We start from the raw sequence: 15,711 nt of genomic DNA, 5'->3' as shown, positions 1-15,711 counted from the left end.
TAAACAGTAAAAATTTACAATTTATTGTAACCTTCCCATGCTCTTTACTGTGCTCCATGTTCAAATCATGAAGACTTAGAGGGATCTTGTTTTGTGGAGCCAAATTAAGGAGTTGTGATTTCTAGTCTTCTTTTCCCTTCTCTGGAGAGCCCTGAGTCCTCAGAGGCCTCCATCAGAAAACGATGTGCCTAGGATGAAATAAACAATATAATAACAAGAAAAAATACAAAAAGAGAGCAAATGCAAGAAGTTTCACAAGTGCTTTGCTTTGCTCTCATTCATTACACCAAGACAGATACACAAAGTTAATGCTATGAGTTTAATTTCTCTTTCTCTTTCAGCCACATCTGCGTGAACATTTACTTAACCAACAGTTTTACTCAGTGCCAAGAAAGGCGTAGCATCAAGTGAAATTATTATTTCTTTAAACAGATCTATCCAGTGTGGCATCTGAATTGCCTCATGTGTGGTTTGGAAAGCTTGCTGTTGATCAGGGCTGGGTTAGCCAGCCAACCTTCGTCTGACAAACCTGCTCAGAGTAAGGCAGAAAGATGGTGGCTGTATTTCCCCCTCCACTGGGCAATCAACCTATAGAAACAAAAAAGGACTTCTGAGGAAGCAGTCATTCTCACTAGATTACAAAGATCTTGTGCTCCATTGGCCAGTGCTATTCCATTTCCTAACTCAGTTACATTTTCTCAGAATGTGGTACATTGGACAACTTTGTTAGCACCACGGAGAGGAAATGAATGAGCCAACGTTCCTGGAGCCTAATGAGAGAGATAGACATGTAAGCAGACACATTTTATAATACAACACAAACAGGGAACCAATTAAGGTTCAAACAAAACACTGTAGAAGCCCAGAGGAAGGAGTGACCGGGAAGGAAAGTGTCATCCACATGCATCTTAAAGGAAGAGTTTGCCAAATGGAGAGTAAGCGATCATGGTCTAGGAAAATGGTACACAGAATGGGAAAGGTAAAGTTTCAAGAGGCCCATGCCTCACCATCTTTAACATGAGGGTGCAGGAAATGGGGGTTGAACAATGAGGTCTGAGGAGTGGTTTGAGATCCAGATTGTCATGGACCTTGCATGGCATGTTAAGTTTTGATGGGCTTTATCCAGAGGTATAGGGGATACAACAGGTAGGTTTCCAAAGGAGTATGACATGATTTATTAATTTTTTTAGGAAATTAACTCTGGGGACACCAAAAACTGTACAATGGTTTAGGGGATGCTGATAGTGGGAAGGAATATACAGGAGACTGCTACTACCAAGAGGGAAGCCAGCCCTGATTTCTGCCCTCTCTGAAGGTACTTTTCTAAAAGACGGACTTAAATTGAGCAGTGTTTTCTATGTGGCAAAACACACAGAAAAATGCTCAGAAACACCTGAGTAACTAAAAATCAGACAACTATAAAAACCACTGATTCTTCAGGTCAGAAAATAATTCTAAAAACTGGCTCAGTGATTTCCAATAATGGGAGTTTTCAAGAACACGCATTCCCAGGTTTCATCTCAGATTCATTTCAGAATCGCCACCAAAACAGGATTCACCTTAGTCTTCACGATTTACACACTGAGTACAGCAAAGACCATGAGAAGATTACAATAAATTCTAAGTGTATATGGCTTAATGTGTTGATGGTTACAGGAAGTTGGACTCTAGGTTCTTCTTCTTGGCCCAGGAATCTGTGTTTCTAACCAGCTCCTTCAGTTAATTCAAGCTTAGAGAAGAATCACTATAGGCCAACCTATCAGATTTCTCTGTGAGGAGGGACAAAGTCTTGTCTGAAAGAGTATCCCAAGGGCCTCGCACATGTGAGGACCTTAGCATGGTGCCTGGCACACAGTGAGGACTGAGTCTTTGTCAAATCCTCAGTTACAGGCTCGTGACTCAAACGGATGTCTGCGTGGCATTCCTTCAGGAGTCAGACATTATTAGAATCCAGTTTTAAATTCCATTGCTGTCAGCACCATTGGACTTGTTCTTTACCTATCCGGGTACAAAAACACTTTTTAAAACCATTTCTCAAAGAATTTTAATCTCTCTTACATTTCCTAAAGTAGCAAAACAAGGTCTTTTTGTTTTATGTTGGGTTGAATGTTGGTTCAGAAGCTACTTACTAAGATGTTAACAGCTTACAAAATATACTCTAGTGCCTGCTTCTCTCAGGTCCAATTTGATTAATTATATGTATATATTACGTTATATATTATGTGATCTTAACAGAAAAAGCCTATGTGTTTCCTAGCTTGGAGGTCTGGGGCATGTTTAACATCTTGTTAAATATAGCTTTCCTACATCCATAAATTTATGGATTCATAGTGTTGAAAAAACGGGAGCAAATCTTAAATGTTGAGCGGAACACAGAAATTGTACTATACATACATGCAATTAGAATGATAAATGAAAAAAACCCCAGTACCATGTATTTTTACCAGGACATCTGAGCACTGCTATTTGTTCAGAAGTACCTGCAGTAGAAACAGTAAGAAGTTCCTTTACTTAATTGAAAATTATCTTCTCAAAGAAATAGTTCCACACTGAACTGATAGCCCAGGAGTATCATTCTGATGCTAACGTCCACAGCAAGGTATAATCATTCTACAAGAATAGAATAAGCCTTAAGCAAGCGTAACAATAATTTACATGTTAATCTTCTACAATAAAATATTTTCATGGCTCTGCCAAGAGTCATGTATAAAGTGAATTGTGTGAGACAAGTTTTTAAAATTCATTTTGATAAAAATCTCTGTACTGTGGCAAAGGCATAATAACCACAGCTCACTGAGCTCAGTGTCGTAGTCTAGATATGGGACTTCTTGGAAGCTGCAGGCACTGGTCATTGGTAGAAGGATACATGGCTGTGAGGTAGAAAGCATGGGGGTGGTTATAAACCTCTTAATTGCCTCAAAGGCTATGCTTTCAATGAACAAATAAAGTCCAACTTAGGCAGGATTCCTCAAACTGAGATGGGTCGACTAAGGACCCAGCTGATTCCCCAAACTGAGACAGGTCAGTGGAAATTAAGGGTAACACAATGAAATCATTATTATTTTGGAGACAGAAGGACCTACCTGCAGTCAAAATTCATTAGGCCTCTACCATGTGCCAGAACAGGTAGACATTTTAAATAATTATCTCAATTCTAAGATGATAATAGCTCTAGTATTTTCCTCCATTTTCTACTTGAGAAGACAATAAAAGACATTTAAAAATTTGGCCAAGTTTACAAAATTAACAAGTTACTGAACTAGCACTAGAGCCCAGGACTGTCCATCTCCAAATGAAGAGTACTTTTCACTAACACTATGCATTTGTGGCACACGTAGTGTTGACTGCACTCTCTTTCAATCTTGTATAAAACTGCAATGCAATTAGGTTTTGCGTCTACCTTTCTGCTCACCAGCCTGGCTGGCCTCAAGTGGAGGGATCATGCCTTACCCACTTTTGGCCTGTGCCTTCTTACTCTACGCCTGGCACACGGTTAATGCCAAAAATCCTCTCCTGAATGAATAAACAAGTTTTCGTCACCACTTGGTGAAGCCTCCACAAGACTATCTCCTTCATGAAGATCAGGCCAGTCATACTTAAATATCTTTTCTGATTGTATTTTGTAGCTTTTCTTCATTTACAGTTTCCCTAAGACCTATTTGGAAAAGAAAGTCACCAATTAAGAACTAATTGGGTTATGTCATTATTTCTATCACATTAAGGACCTACAGGCTAAACTGGTACCACCTAGCTTCAGGGTGTAACAGTACTTCCTCCCCATAGTACATAAGACTTATATTTGTTGGCGCATTTCAGAGACATAAACACATACTAATTCCCCATATATATACCTACAGATGCTTCTCATTTTATTAGTAGACCTCTTCAAAGTACTAGTAAATATTTTCTTCTTTAAAATATTATATCATTCAGCACTGCCAATACAAAAAAGTATTTAGATTAATTTTGCCAAACTATGAAAGTAATTTTCCATGTTAAAATACAGTTCTGTGGCCACATACTTTATAATACACTGCTAAATTCTAATCAACTTTAAAAAAAAAAATTTAAAAAGCAAGTGTCAGAACTCTGACAATAGCAAATCAGAGATTGAAAAGAATGTTTTTGGATATGGACTTCATGCCTCAAATCACTGAAAGAAATATTCATTTTGGCCAAGAATCAGGATCCAACCACATATTTTATAAATATAGATTTCACAAAGGCATGTGTTTTCTGAAGTCTTCAACTATGCAACACAAAAACAATTAAGAATTAACCTTTACCAAGGCCTAAATGTAAACGACTCAGCAAAATGAAATAAACATGCTCACTCTTGGAACATTTAAAAGTAAGTGTCTCAGATTTGACAATAGTAAATACAGAAATGAACAAAACATGCAGAAATACACTGCAGGAACTGCTCCACAGGGTTTAATGACACTAACAACCACAAAATAAAGCCAAGCTTTGGAATATATGTTGGTTTCATAATAAATCGTCTTTCTATTCACTGGGAATGGGTTGAGAAGGTTTGCCAAACTACTAAAAAGACTCTTTGCACTAGCCTGCCTTATTTTGCAAAAGAGAATTTTTTAAAAAATCATTATGTTTCTATTGGTGTGTGTTTGCAACAGGTAATGTGGATGGCTAAAGTGTGAATCCAGCCAAAAAGAGAAACAACCTCATTTCAGGAAAGACTGATGATATTTTTTCCCCAAAAAAATCCTCAAAATTCTATTTCCAAATCAAGCCAAGCTGTCAAAGTTTGACGCTCGAACTCAACTCGCCCTAATTGTCCTTTATCCTTAAAATGGATACTTTCATCAAAATAGCGCAAACCCAGACAAGGAGATAATCTATCATTAACTGAATGGAAGAAATGATGCAGGAGCCGCCAGACACTGTACTGGTTAGATGATATCCCTTGAACCCATAAAAGCAAAAGCTCTGAAAGGCAGGACTCTGTCTTGGTTATCATCTTATTTATACAAAACCTAGTCTATCACAGCACAAGACAGGCATGCAGTGATAAATGTTATCAATTTGAATAATGCCTCTTTATGGGAATATAACACTGTATTGTTATCAAGGTATTTTCACGCACATTAATCTTATGTGACCTCTCAACAACTCTGTTGAACTCTTTGGAGAGGAAATTAAGTCTCCAGGAGGTTAAGTAATTCATTCAAGGTTGAATGTAGAAAGAAGTATGTTGACATGAGAATGCAGGTTTTCTTTTTTTCCCCCAAAGCAATCTCATTTATTTCTCACTCCCCACCACAGTTAAAGTGCCAAATACCTACATCATAGGATTAACCTCATTCAGAACAGGCAAACTTGAAGTCCAGTCTAACGCTGAAGAGTGAAATGCTATTATTTTAAATCTAAATACTTGCAGGCTTGTGATTTTTTTTAAACTGTTCTAATATGAACAAACAAAACAAACAAATCTCATCATTTTGGGTGGTTGCATAAAGAATGGAACTTCTCAACTGTATCTGCAGAATTCTACATCTATATAATCAAATGTAAAATGCACAGCCTTAGTAGCCCTTAACTTCTTTGTGGCTCCAGTTATCCAATCAGAAGTGAGGCAGGCAGGATTTTTCTGTATCAATTCAGAGGCAGTTGTGAGAAATAAATGAAATTCTGGACGTGAGAACTTGAAAATGTAAGGGCCAGGAGTGATGAGGGTGGGTATGAATGTGTTTTCAAAATCAATCTTAAAAAGAGCTCCCTGGAACCTCTATGGCCCATATGCACCCAAACTATTCCGCTAACCTCTGACGTCCACTTTGTCTAATAGATATAAGGAATATTACAATTTATTGCATTATTTCCTAAGTACTTGAGTACAATTTTGGGGGCAAAATGGGAGTGGAAAGTATTAGATGCTGGATTCTGATTGAAGCGACATGTAGAGGCAGCTGGGGCTAAGAGTGACACCAGCATGTGAACTTATTTCAGGACTGATATGTGTCTAATGTTTTCCATTCAGCCATATGACCTCTGTTCACTTCAATGGACAGTATATTTGTGAACCAATTTTAGGAGCTGCTGTTCTTTTGCTTCCTGCTGAAGGTGGTTTCAATTGTTCTGAGGCCTAATATCATCTATAAACTTTGGGACCTGCTATTTTTTCAGCGGGTTTAAATCCAAAAGCCCTCAGGTTCTTAAAGGATTCAGATGGAAGATTCTTTTATCTGTGTCTTGAAAGCTCTAATAAAGAGAACTGAAATGTAACAATATGACTTGTGAACTGAAGGGAACAGAAGACCGTTTTCCAAGGTTCTTGCACATTCCCTTAAAACCAACCTGGGAACAAAGGGAGGGGGGGAACTGCTCGGTTCTAATGAGCAACTAATGATTAGTATTAGCTCCAGAGATTTATTTTGCGAATGCTTCAAAAATGGCTGAGGTCTTTAACCAGTAAACTTGCAGAAAAAGTATGTCCTTATTAAGTATTAGTAGAATAACTGACCAGCATTTGAGAATCATGAACATGCCTTTTGACTTCCCAAATTATATAAAGATATATTTTCTGACCTTCCCTTATTAACAGATCCGTATGTAACAACGACACTGCTTTGTTTGGGCAATTCAAGACACATGGCACTGCACACTTTTGCAGAAACACATCCTACATTAAATTAAGTTAGAGGTGGTATTTGAAAAATAAATAAATAACGAAGTTCCAATTCACTGCAAATGGTACAGGAGGCCAGTAAGTGGGAAGCTTGCAAGAGAAGGACTTCTTTTAGAAAGATATTTTACAGGACTTTTTCTGCATCATTAACTCTTCTGGAATCCTGAACATAGCATGATGAATTTCCCTGAAAAAGTAGCTACTGTTTAATTTTGAATCACTTCAAAGAGCCACAGTCGAAGGAATCAAAGAAAACCAAAAAGACCAGTAGATGTGAAATTTGCCAAGGAAGAAAAAAAGAAAAAAACATGAAGGTTCTAACAGATTTTGACCATGTACTCAAAATACCACTGATTATTTTACTAATACAGTGTTTTACTGTTCCGTGAGACTGAAATAAGTCTCTGTATTCATCAGAACACAGGATATTTTTATTACAATATTTGTTTCATAGCCTTTAAAAATGGAACATACTTAAAACCTTGAAAAGAATCTCTGTCTGAAAATGGTTATTGAGGGGTGTGTGTGTGTATGTATGTTTTATTACAAACAGATACTTAATTGGAGGTCCTTTATTACTGAAAAATGTAAAAGCATACTGATACTTCACTCGGGACATGTATTTTAAAGGAAAGATATAATTGCACAAAAGCAATCTGGGGAGTAGAAAAGGTAAGAAAGTTGGCTGAAGTATGATAGTGATTGTTTAACTTAAATAATAATAATAGCTAGTCTTAAAAAAATCTTTTGTGTAAAAATTGCCCACGGGAAAAGAAAGAAAACCTCCTAAAAATTCCATATCCCCAAACACCACTAGATCAAAAACCATCTGGAAAATGTCAGATAATGGTATCCACCCAAGAAATTCAGTAAACTTTGTCTTCAATTAGCATTTAAAATAATCGACTAAAATTGAAATTTCTATTTGAAAACCCTCACAAGACAAACCTGGATTAGGAATCCAATTTTTAAAGTCTCCTTAAAAGGACCATCTGTTTATAAATACTCTTCTCACACCCTTTGATCTGTTCCATAAGTTCAGAGTACAAGCACAGCTGAATTTAAAGACATATACACACAGCTACCATGAAGTCTAGTTACCACATACATATTCTGAGCTGGTCTCAAGTTTCCCTTGTTATGTAAGCACTTAGGAGCAATAAAATTTCACTTACATTCAGCAGCCTTGTGAATCCCAAAACAATAGTCAGCCTGACTGTACAATTCCTTCATTGGCAGTGGATAGCTCTGGTGTTTTATTGATGTTGAGCACATTGTCAATGCTATATGGAATAACCATTTAGTTGCCTCTCTATTAGCCCATAACATTTTTATTACTGTAATTAAATATCATTATCCATATTGAACTCCATATTAGAAAAATCAAATCAGGTAAACTGAAATATCCAGAAAGAACTACAGAGCTGTTGGGATTCACCCCCAGCACGCCCTACATCATCTGCAGACTCCGATGAGAAGGAAAAAAAACGAGTATTCACTTCTCACAGATAGAGGTCACTAATGGGCTGAATTTGAATCACGGTGGCAGAAACCACAAAGTTATTAAAGTAATCTTGTGAAAAAGGAGCTTGAATTGAAATTAAATTTATCAAAAGATGATTATCCAGAAAAGTCTGACCTGAATACAAATATTACATCACCTTGACCTTTTTTGAATCTTCCAAACAGAGAGCAAAACCAAAAGCCGCCCGGCACCTTTGCTGTTTTTTAACTTCATAGGCTTCAGATCGCAGAAGCAGGAATTGTTCCTTGTAAAGTACAAAGCTTGAGTCAAACTAGATCAGATGTTCACACTGGGTCTCTACAGAATAAAGCTCCTGGATTGTACATACTTGAGCCTTTCTTGAAACCACAGCTTCAAAATGGGAAAATATAAAGTTGCTCTAGGGAGATACGTCTAAATCCTAAATCAAACTCTTCAGCAGGCCAGAATATAAATGTAACGGGCATCAGAGAAGGTTCAAATTAGATCCAGCCGGTTAAAGTCAAACTCAGATATGATCACATCATCTGAAACCCAGCATACAGGAAAAGCCAGGACTGCTTTGGGGACTCCAGGGTAGCCCAGCATGGTGTCATTTGGGAATCTACTTTCTTCTGCTAAAAGCATCCCCTGGAATTTCTAAAACTGCAGTGAAACTACTGAAGTGTTAAGACTTAGTTAGGCTTTAAAAAAACAACAACAAGAAAACAGCATTCCTTCCATGTTAGGTTTGTAATAGGTTCTGCTACAGTACAGCTAGCCCAAGTCTTTTTTACAATTTCTTGTATCTACCGGCAGAGACATGGAATATATGTTTGAAATTTCATCTTCCAACCTCCTCCAGTCAAAGGTATTTGCAACTCAACATGACAGTATGGTGTTGCACTGTGTTCGGTGATTATCAAACATCCTTAAATGGTTTAACCCTATACTGTTTCGGGCTTTCAAGGAGGGGGCAATAACCCAGAAGCAATATCGCTGTGGAGAAAGCAGCAACTTTTCATGGTATGCGTATTACCCACAGATTGATTATCTGCTAATATGGTGGCTGGTGGCCTTCCCATCATAGGTAGCTGGCCCATGTTGTTCAGTAATGAAAATAAATAAGAATCTAGTCCTAACACATCAAATACTGACCTAAAATTTTACATTCACACTGCAACAGCCTAATAGATCCCTGGACAAACGCCAATCTGCATTCTATTTACCTCAAAAATGTTTGAGGGGGCCTTCTCATTGGATATTTAGTAAGGTCATATCAGTAGTCTACAGATGATATCGGTCTGATATAGAAGCCAGCCTTCGTATTAGCTTTTGGCTGTGAGAAGTGAGACATAATAAATTTAGCAATAAGCCTGTGAGCAAGTGGACATGCTCCAAAGCGCCCTGAAACCCAGTGTGATTAAGGAGCCTCCCAGCTAAGTGGGGAGCAATAGCTCCCATTTGGAAGAGGCTTTGCATAGCAAATACAGCATGTAAAGAAATCTAATCAGCACCTTGCACTCTTGCGAGAGCTACACGGATTTGTGCCTTGCACTTGGTTGGCTAACTGTAAGCTTTACAAGAGATTCCCTTACTAAAATTAATCAACAGTTCTTTAAGACTGATTCCCATTCACAAGGGAAGACAGGATGAGTTTCCAGGTGAATAAATAATGATCATAATAAAGATAGCAGCAGCAAAGGCTGAGAGCAGCTTTGAAACTAAAAACTCAGTTGGGGGAAAGGGGGCGTCCGGGAGTTGGGGCTGGAATCTTTTTGCTTTTGGAGTGAGCTGCAGCTATTTTCTTAGCTTAAGTAATGCTGCTGTTCGGGAAACGTGACGGTCTTCTCTCCGCGGCCCCCGCCTCAATGCACACACGCGGCCACTCACTACCCTGGGACGATTGCGCGTCAGGCCACCAAGAAAAATTCCACCTCTCTGCAACACCACCAACCCCCTCCCCCAAACACACGCACAAACACAAACACACACCCGGACAATCGTGGCAAATTCATATCACCAACAGCTAACACGTTTCACTTCACCCCTCAATGAAAATGTAACTTCTAAAGTTCCTATTTTAAGACCCCAGAAGCTGAAGGGAGAGAAGGAGGACTCCAGGGATGTCAAAAGGGGAAAGGACATTTTTTCCCCTTTGCTTGCAGCTTTTTTCACCCCTGAAATTTGCTGTCCAGCTAAACGAAGCAGGCGAGTAGGGAATGGGCTCAAATCATTTTTTAAAAATTCTAAAGGGGTGAGAGTGTGAACGCGGGGGCGGTGAGGTAAGCGAACGCCATGAACCATTTCTCTGGACTGAAGAATACTAAAAGCCCCTGAATTCACATTCCAAATTTCCAAAGAGCTACAAGATGTGGCATCAGCTGGGACCGAGGGTTCTCATCCACTCCGGGGGGCGGGGGGGGGGATCTGCCTGTCCGTACAGCTGCCTCTCTAACGTGACTAGAGATCTGCCAGCGCTCCGTGCCCATCCCCGGGACCTTGAACTTCGCCTCCCTCTTACTTTCCGCCAAACGCGCGAGGGCAGGAAAGGTTCTGGGAGGAAGAGGGAGCCCAGCCGCCGGGCTTTGAAGGAGAGGGTGGGGGCGCGCTTTACCTGCGAAGGTTCTCGAGGTCTCCTTCCAGCCCGGGTGGTAATCCCGCTCAGCGCCGCGCCCTCCCCCAGATCCAAACTTTTGCTGGGTCCTCCGGGTGGCGGCGGCGGCGGCGACGGCGGCGGCTGCTGGAGCCGAGCCCTGTCGCCCGCAGCGTCGAGGCGCGGGGTTGCGGAGGCCGGAGTCTCAGAGCGGCGCGCGCCTCCCCGCAGCGGGCAGGCGCCGGGGCGCCCGGCTCTCCTCGCTCGCTCTCGTCTACGTCCCCTACGGAGCTGCGGCATCGTCTTCCCCCGTCCTCCGCCACCTCCGCCTCCAGGGTTCGGGCATGCCACTTTCTCTCGGCTCCAGCCGCCGCGGCCCCCGCCTTCTCTCCTCCTCCGCCTCCCCCTCTCCGCTGCGCCGAGACCGAGAACCCCAAAAGAAGTACGGCGAGTGGGGAAGGCGACGGAAAGCGGCCCCGCGGCGCCGGAGCTCCTCGGATTTGGAGGATCCCGGGACTCGGCGTGAGAGGGAGGCGGGCGCTCCTCCGACGCGTGAGTGAGGAGAGCGCGGAGCCGGGCGTGCGGCGCGGCGCGGCGCGGGGGCGGGCGCGGGGCTCGCTCCAAGTGCGGCGCCCGCCCGGCGTGGGTCTCGAGGCTGCTCCGACCACACTGCTGCCTCAATCTGACGCGGCCGGGCTAATGTAGGCGCCGCGGCCCCCACCCCCACCCCTCCTGACACCCCCGGAGATGTTTACAGTAATGAATTCGCGGGATCGCCTCCACAGCTCCCGCGCTCCTCCTCTCCCTCCGTCCCTCGCGCTCTGGCGCGCTCGGCTCCTAGAGCCCTCTTTCTCTCCCTCCCTCATTCCCTCCCTCTCTCCCGGAGTCCCTCCCACTTTTCTGGTTTAAAGAATGCTTGGGAGGCGCGGCTGCTACCCAGCGATTTCCAAGAGGCGAAGTCAGACTTGGCTTTTAACCCTGTCCTCTCTGAAAAGAGTTGCAGAGCGCCGGGCTAACAGGGCAGATGCCACCCTGACCTTCTCTCTCTCTCCACCCTGCACAGGCCGTCCCTACCACCAGCCCTTAGGGATAATGCCACCATCTGAACCCTGAAAGGCGCTTTTCCCCATGCCTGCTCAATGTTGTACTGCCAAGCGGTAGAATCTATGACTTAGACACTGAGAAATGATGGAAACGTGAGATTAGAGGGTAAAATCTAGCAAACCTCTCAACCAAAATGGCGTTATTACAAATGCAGGCAACCTTGGTGATATGCTCCCCACTCCTCACCCCATCACTAGTTCCCTCATCCTGGACCTTCTTAAACGACTTTAACTGGGGGAATAATCCAGAATTTAATAGGATTATTTTAAATACCCCCACTTTCCTCCTTCACCCGGGCTGCTTCTGGCAAGAGCGCTGTTAAATTTCCCCATGGACTGCAGCGGACAACCAGAGATTCAGCCTAAAAATTAGGAATCAGTCTTGACAGCTAAGCAGCCTGATTTGTGTACAGGCAGCGTTCCACTTCGCAATCTCTATCCAAAGATTAAAGTGTAATGTAAAAAACAAACAAACAAACAAAAACAGGTGCACGTCTCTTTTTCGGGAAGAAGAGATGCTTTTGGTTTTCTCGTCTCATTTCATGCCGCTCCTCCTGCCTCCAGTAAGTTGCTGTCATGTTGTAACAAGTCCGGTGAGGCTCAATGTGAACAGAAGAGGGAGAACCAGCCCGCGCCAAGAACTACGCCGAGACGCTCCGTCTGTGGGGCCACGCGAGATGCAACCCGAGAGTTTTAAACTGGCCCGGGACCAATCCCCCCAGGGATCCTCTCAGCTCTCCCCGAAGAAGAGTTGAACTGGGGCGTTGGCCGCCACTGGCAGAAGATGATTTCCGGACGCGCCCCAGGCGCGACCGCACTCCTCGTCCTCTGTTCAAAGCCTGAGTAACTTGGCACTACTTCCCCAATTGTTTTTTATTTCCTTCGCATCCCTGTTGTGTCTACCGCCTTCACGTATCTGAGAGCCTAAATCATGTTAAGAAGATTTGGAGAAACGCCCGATTTGCCTCTGAAGCCACGCAAGGATCCACCCAGACGCACGCCCGCGCGGAGACGCACGCTGGCACACGCGCGCACACACGCGCGCACACTACCCGGTTGGTGCTCGCGGGTCGCTATTCCTGTTGCATTAGCAAAGGTGGCTAGGAAAGCGCGTAGACTTACATTTACTTAGCCCGTCTTCTCCCCACACTGTGTGACACAACCCGGGGAGGAGGGGGCGCGGCTGGGGGCGCTAATCGGGAGGGAACAGACAGTGAGTGCCATCTTGCTGGGAGGTTCCAGGAGCTAAGCGCCAACGACGACAGTAGCGGTGGCCTCAGCTCCACCAGTAACTGCCGCTGACCGGAGCCCCACACGCTGTAGGAGTTTCCCTGGTGTCAAGTGTGGATCCAGCCCGTACCAGTCACCCTGTTCCTCTATTGCTTCCTTTCCCTGGGGATTCCTTTCCCCGACCTCAACTTGCAACCTTGATCTTGAGCTTGATTACAAATGAGAAAGACCACGCCGGCGCTCAAAGTGCGGGGGCGAGCCCCGTAGCGGTCAGCGCGGCGGAGGGATCTTTTCAGGAGGCCCTAAGCCCCGAAGCTGGTGCAGACTCGGTGGCAGCTGGCTCCAGCCACCCTTGCTGGCTCCTTGCCCCTGCGTTTAGGGCCTGGGGGCGTTATTCGCCCTCTCCCTGCGTCCCACGCACGCGGCTCAAGGAACTCAATCCCGATTCCTCCTCCTGTGCTCCCCGAGTCGTCACCACCTCCGCAGAAGCTCTAGAAAGGCGCGATGGCCCCAGCTCAGTGCCCGCCAGCCCGAAGAGGAAAAGCAGGGCTGGAAGGGATTTGGTTTGGAAAAACCATCCCCCTCCCTCCTAACTCGAAGGAAAAGGAATTCGTATCCACCGCATCTGTTTAAGTACTAATCGATCCCAGATTACGAGCCGGTAGCAGGCTGGTGTCTTTAGATACAACCGCTTGATAACGCTGGTGACATTAACAACAGCTTGTGGAGGGGAGAGGCTTGTTACTCATGAAAGTTAAGCGATTCAATAGGGGAAGTAAGAGGCTGGACTCTGGCAAGGTTAGGGGCTCTGGGAACCTCAATTTAGCATCCATGAATCTACAAGGCAAGCAAATTTGCATTTTGACACAGAACTCAGTTGTGAAGCTCCTTAGAGGAGGTGAATTCGACCTCCTCTAAAGTCGAGAGAGAGCTAAGCTGCCTGTTTTCTCTCCAGGTGAAAGACAAAGTCTAGAACACCCCACTTAAGATGACCACCCCCCCCCCCCGCTGTTTAAAAAAAAAAAAATTCCCCAAAGAGACAGCGTGGTGCCAGCTTAGCAGCAGCTCGGCGGGTTACTGGAAACTTCACCTGGCACCGCAGCCCCTTTTACCTGACGGCTGCGTCTTCTTCTCGCAGTGGACTCATCCAAATCCGACAGGGTCAGGGAGGTGGAAAGGGAAGACGCTGGCGCGGCAGCAGCTGGGCTCCCGGGGCATGGTATTGTTTTAGGGGTCGCCGCCGAGGTCCCTCCTGCCCATCGTTGAGAACTGCCACCCTGGTCCCGAGGCTCGGTGGACACGGCGGCGGCAGCGGAGGTGCCGCGTCGCCGCTGCTGGGCACCCGGGACGGAGGAGCAGAGGCGCACCTCGGAAGGGAGTAGCGCAGCGCCTTGGCGCGGAGATTTGCGGGCACTAATGTTATCTCGAGTGCCGGTTCCTCCGCCGTGACAATGGATAATGCCAAATGCGCAAGTGACGGCGACAGGTTTCGAACGTACAACTAACTACTAGGTACCCAGGCTGAGACAGTGTGCTGCTTTTCCCTTCCCCCTCCTCTCCCTCCGACGAGGGAGGGAGCTAACTTAACCCTATGTGCGCCTGACGCTCCCTAGAGAAGCTGGGATCAACCAGGAAACCTCAGGCGGCTGCTCCCGAGGGCGAGAGCTTTGTTCACGTGCGTTTCCAGTGGGTGTGTTGCTGTCTAGGGGCACTCGCGTGGCAAGACGCCCGTGGCTGGCTTCCAGCGCCCAGACTCAACGATGGGAAGGAGCCCTAGCGTTTCATCCGGATCAGACCCAGCCCTTGGAGTCTATTTTTTGCCTCCAGTTACCGGATTTATTGAAGTTGCCAGGGAAGTTGGTTTTATTCCTTTACTTCTCTGCTCTCCGCCCCCTCCCCCCTACACACACCCGACCTTGTATTATTTCCTGTACTAGCTGCACTTTGAAGATTCAGAACTCTTCGCTGGTTCTAGCTATAGATTTTATCTTAACTGTGTTCCTTGTGAGAGACGAGTTGTGGAGGGCGCCCACCCACCCATGCCAAGTGTAAATGAAACCGCAAGGAAAGCCGCCTCCCACTCACCCATCCAGTGTCCGCGTAAGCCTAATGACACACACTCACAGAACTCAGACGAAGACACCGGAAGATGGGGGTGCGCAGGACGGAGTTTGATGTGTGAATGGGAAATGGAGACTGAGGGAAGAGCGCGCGAGAGAGAGACAGTGCGAGCCTGAGCCTTCGAATGGAATAAACGGGAAACACACACAAGAATGACGATGCAAAAGTGCATCTCAGTCCCAACATCACAGCATTGGGTCAGCTTTAAGCTCCTACATTTTGATCCGCCAGATTTCCCAGCTCTTTTTTGGAAGCGGTTGTATAGAGAATACAGAAGACTCTGCCTTGGCAGCCCAGATGCTTTGAATTTTGTAAACAGCTTTGACTAAGTGCTCTGGACTTCCAAGAAGTTAACTGGAGTGGAAGCGAGTCATATCGTGGACGCGGAAGGGAAGCTTAGACAAGAAGAAACTGTCAGTAGAGTGCCTATGCTGTCACCGTCACACCCAAATGAGCCAGGACGTCGCTCAGAGCGCAAACTCAGATTCACACACGGACATCTTCAACTGAATCCTTCTTCTGTCTCCAT

General features: G+C 44.8%; 1 protein-coding gene across 7 annotated transcripts in view; it reads right to left on the bottom strand.

The window, feature by feature from the left end:
* The window catches only part of FLRT2 (fibronectin leucine rich transmembrane protein 2), a 100,099-nt gene extending 84,840 nt beyond the window's left edge, over positions 1–15,259 (bottom strand). For 2 of the 7 annotated variants that reach the window (XM_078335564.1, XM_002754174.7), the window contains exon 1: positions 14,174–14,564. The gene's annotated coding sequence lies outside the window, so the exon portion shown is untranslated. Of the gene's footprint in view, positions 1–10,749; positions 11,552–14,151; positions 14,565–15,146 lie in introns of those variants that run through there. The other 5 variants (XM_035261216.3, XM_035261215.3, XM_054240244.2 and 2 more) reach the window with 4 other exon arrangements.
* Positions 15,260–15,711: the final 452 nt, after the last annotated feature.

This window comes from Callithrix jacchus, chromosome 8 (genome assembly GCF_049354715.1).
Source record: "Callithrix jacchus isolate 240 chromosome 8, calJac240_pri, whole genome shotgun sequence".
In the NCBI taxonomy this organism is placed as follows: Eukaryota; Metazoa; Chordata; class Mammalia; order Primates; family Cebidae; genus Callithrix; species Callithrix jacchus.
The sequence above is the reverse complement of the archived record's forward strand: the minus strand, read 5'-3'. Positions and strand labels throughout refer to the sequence as shown.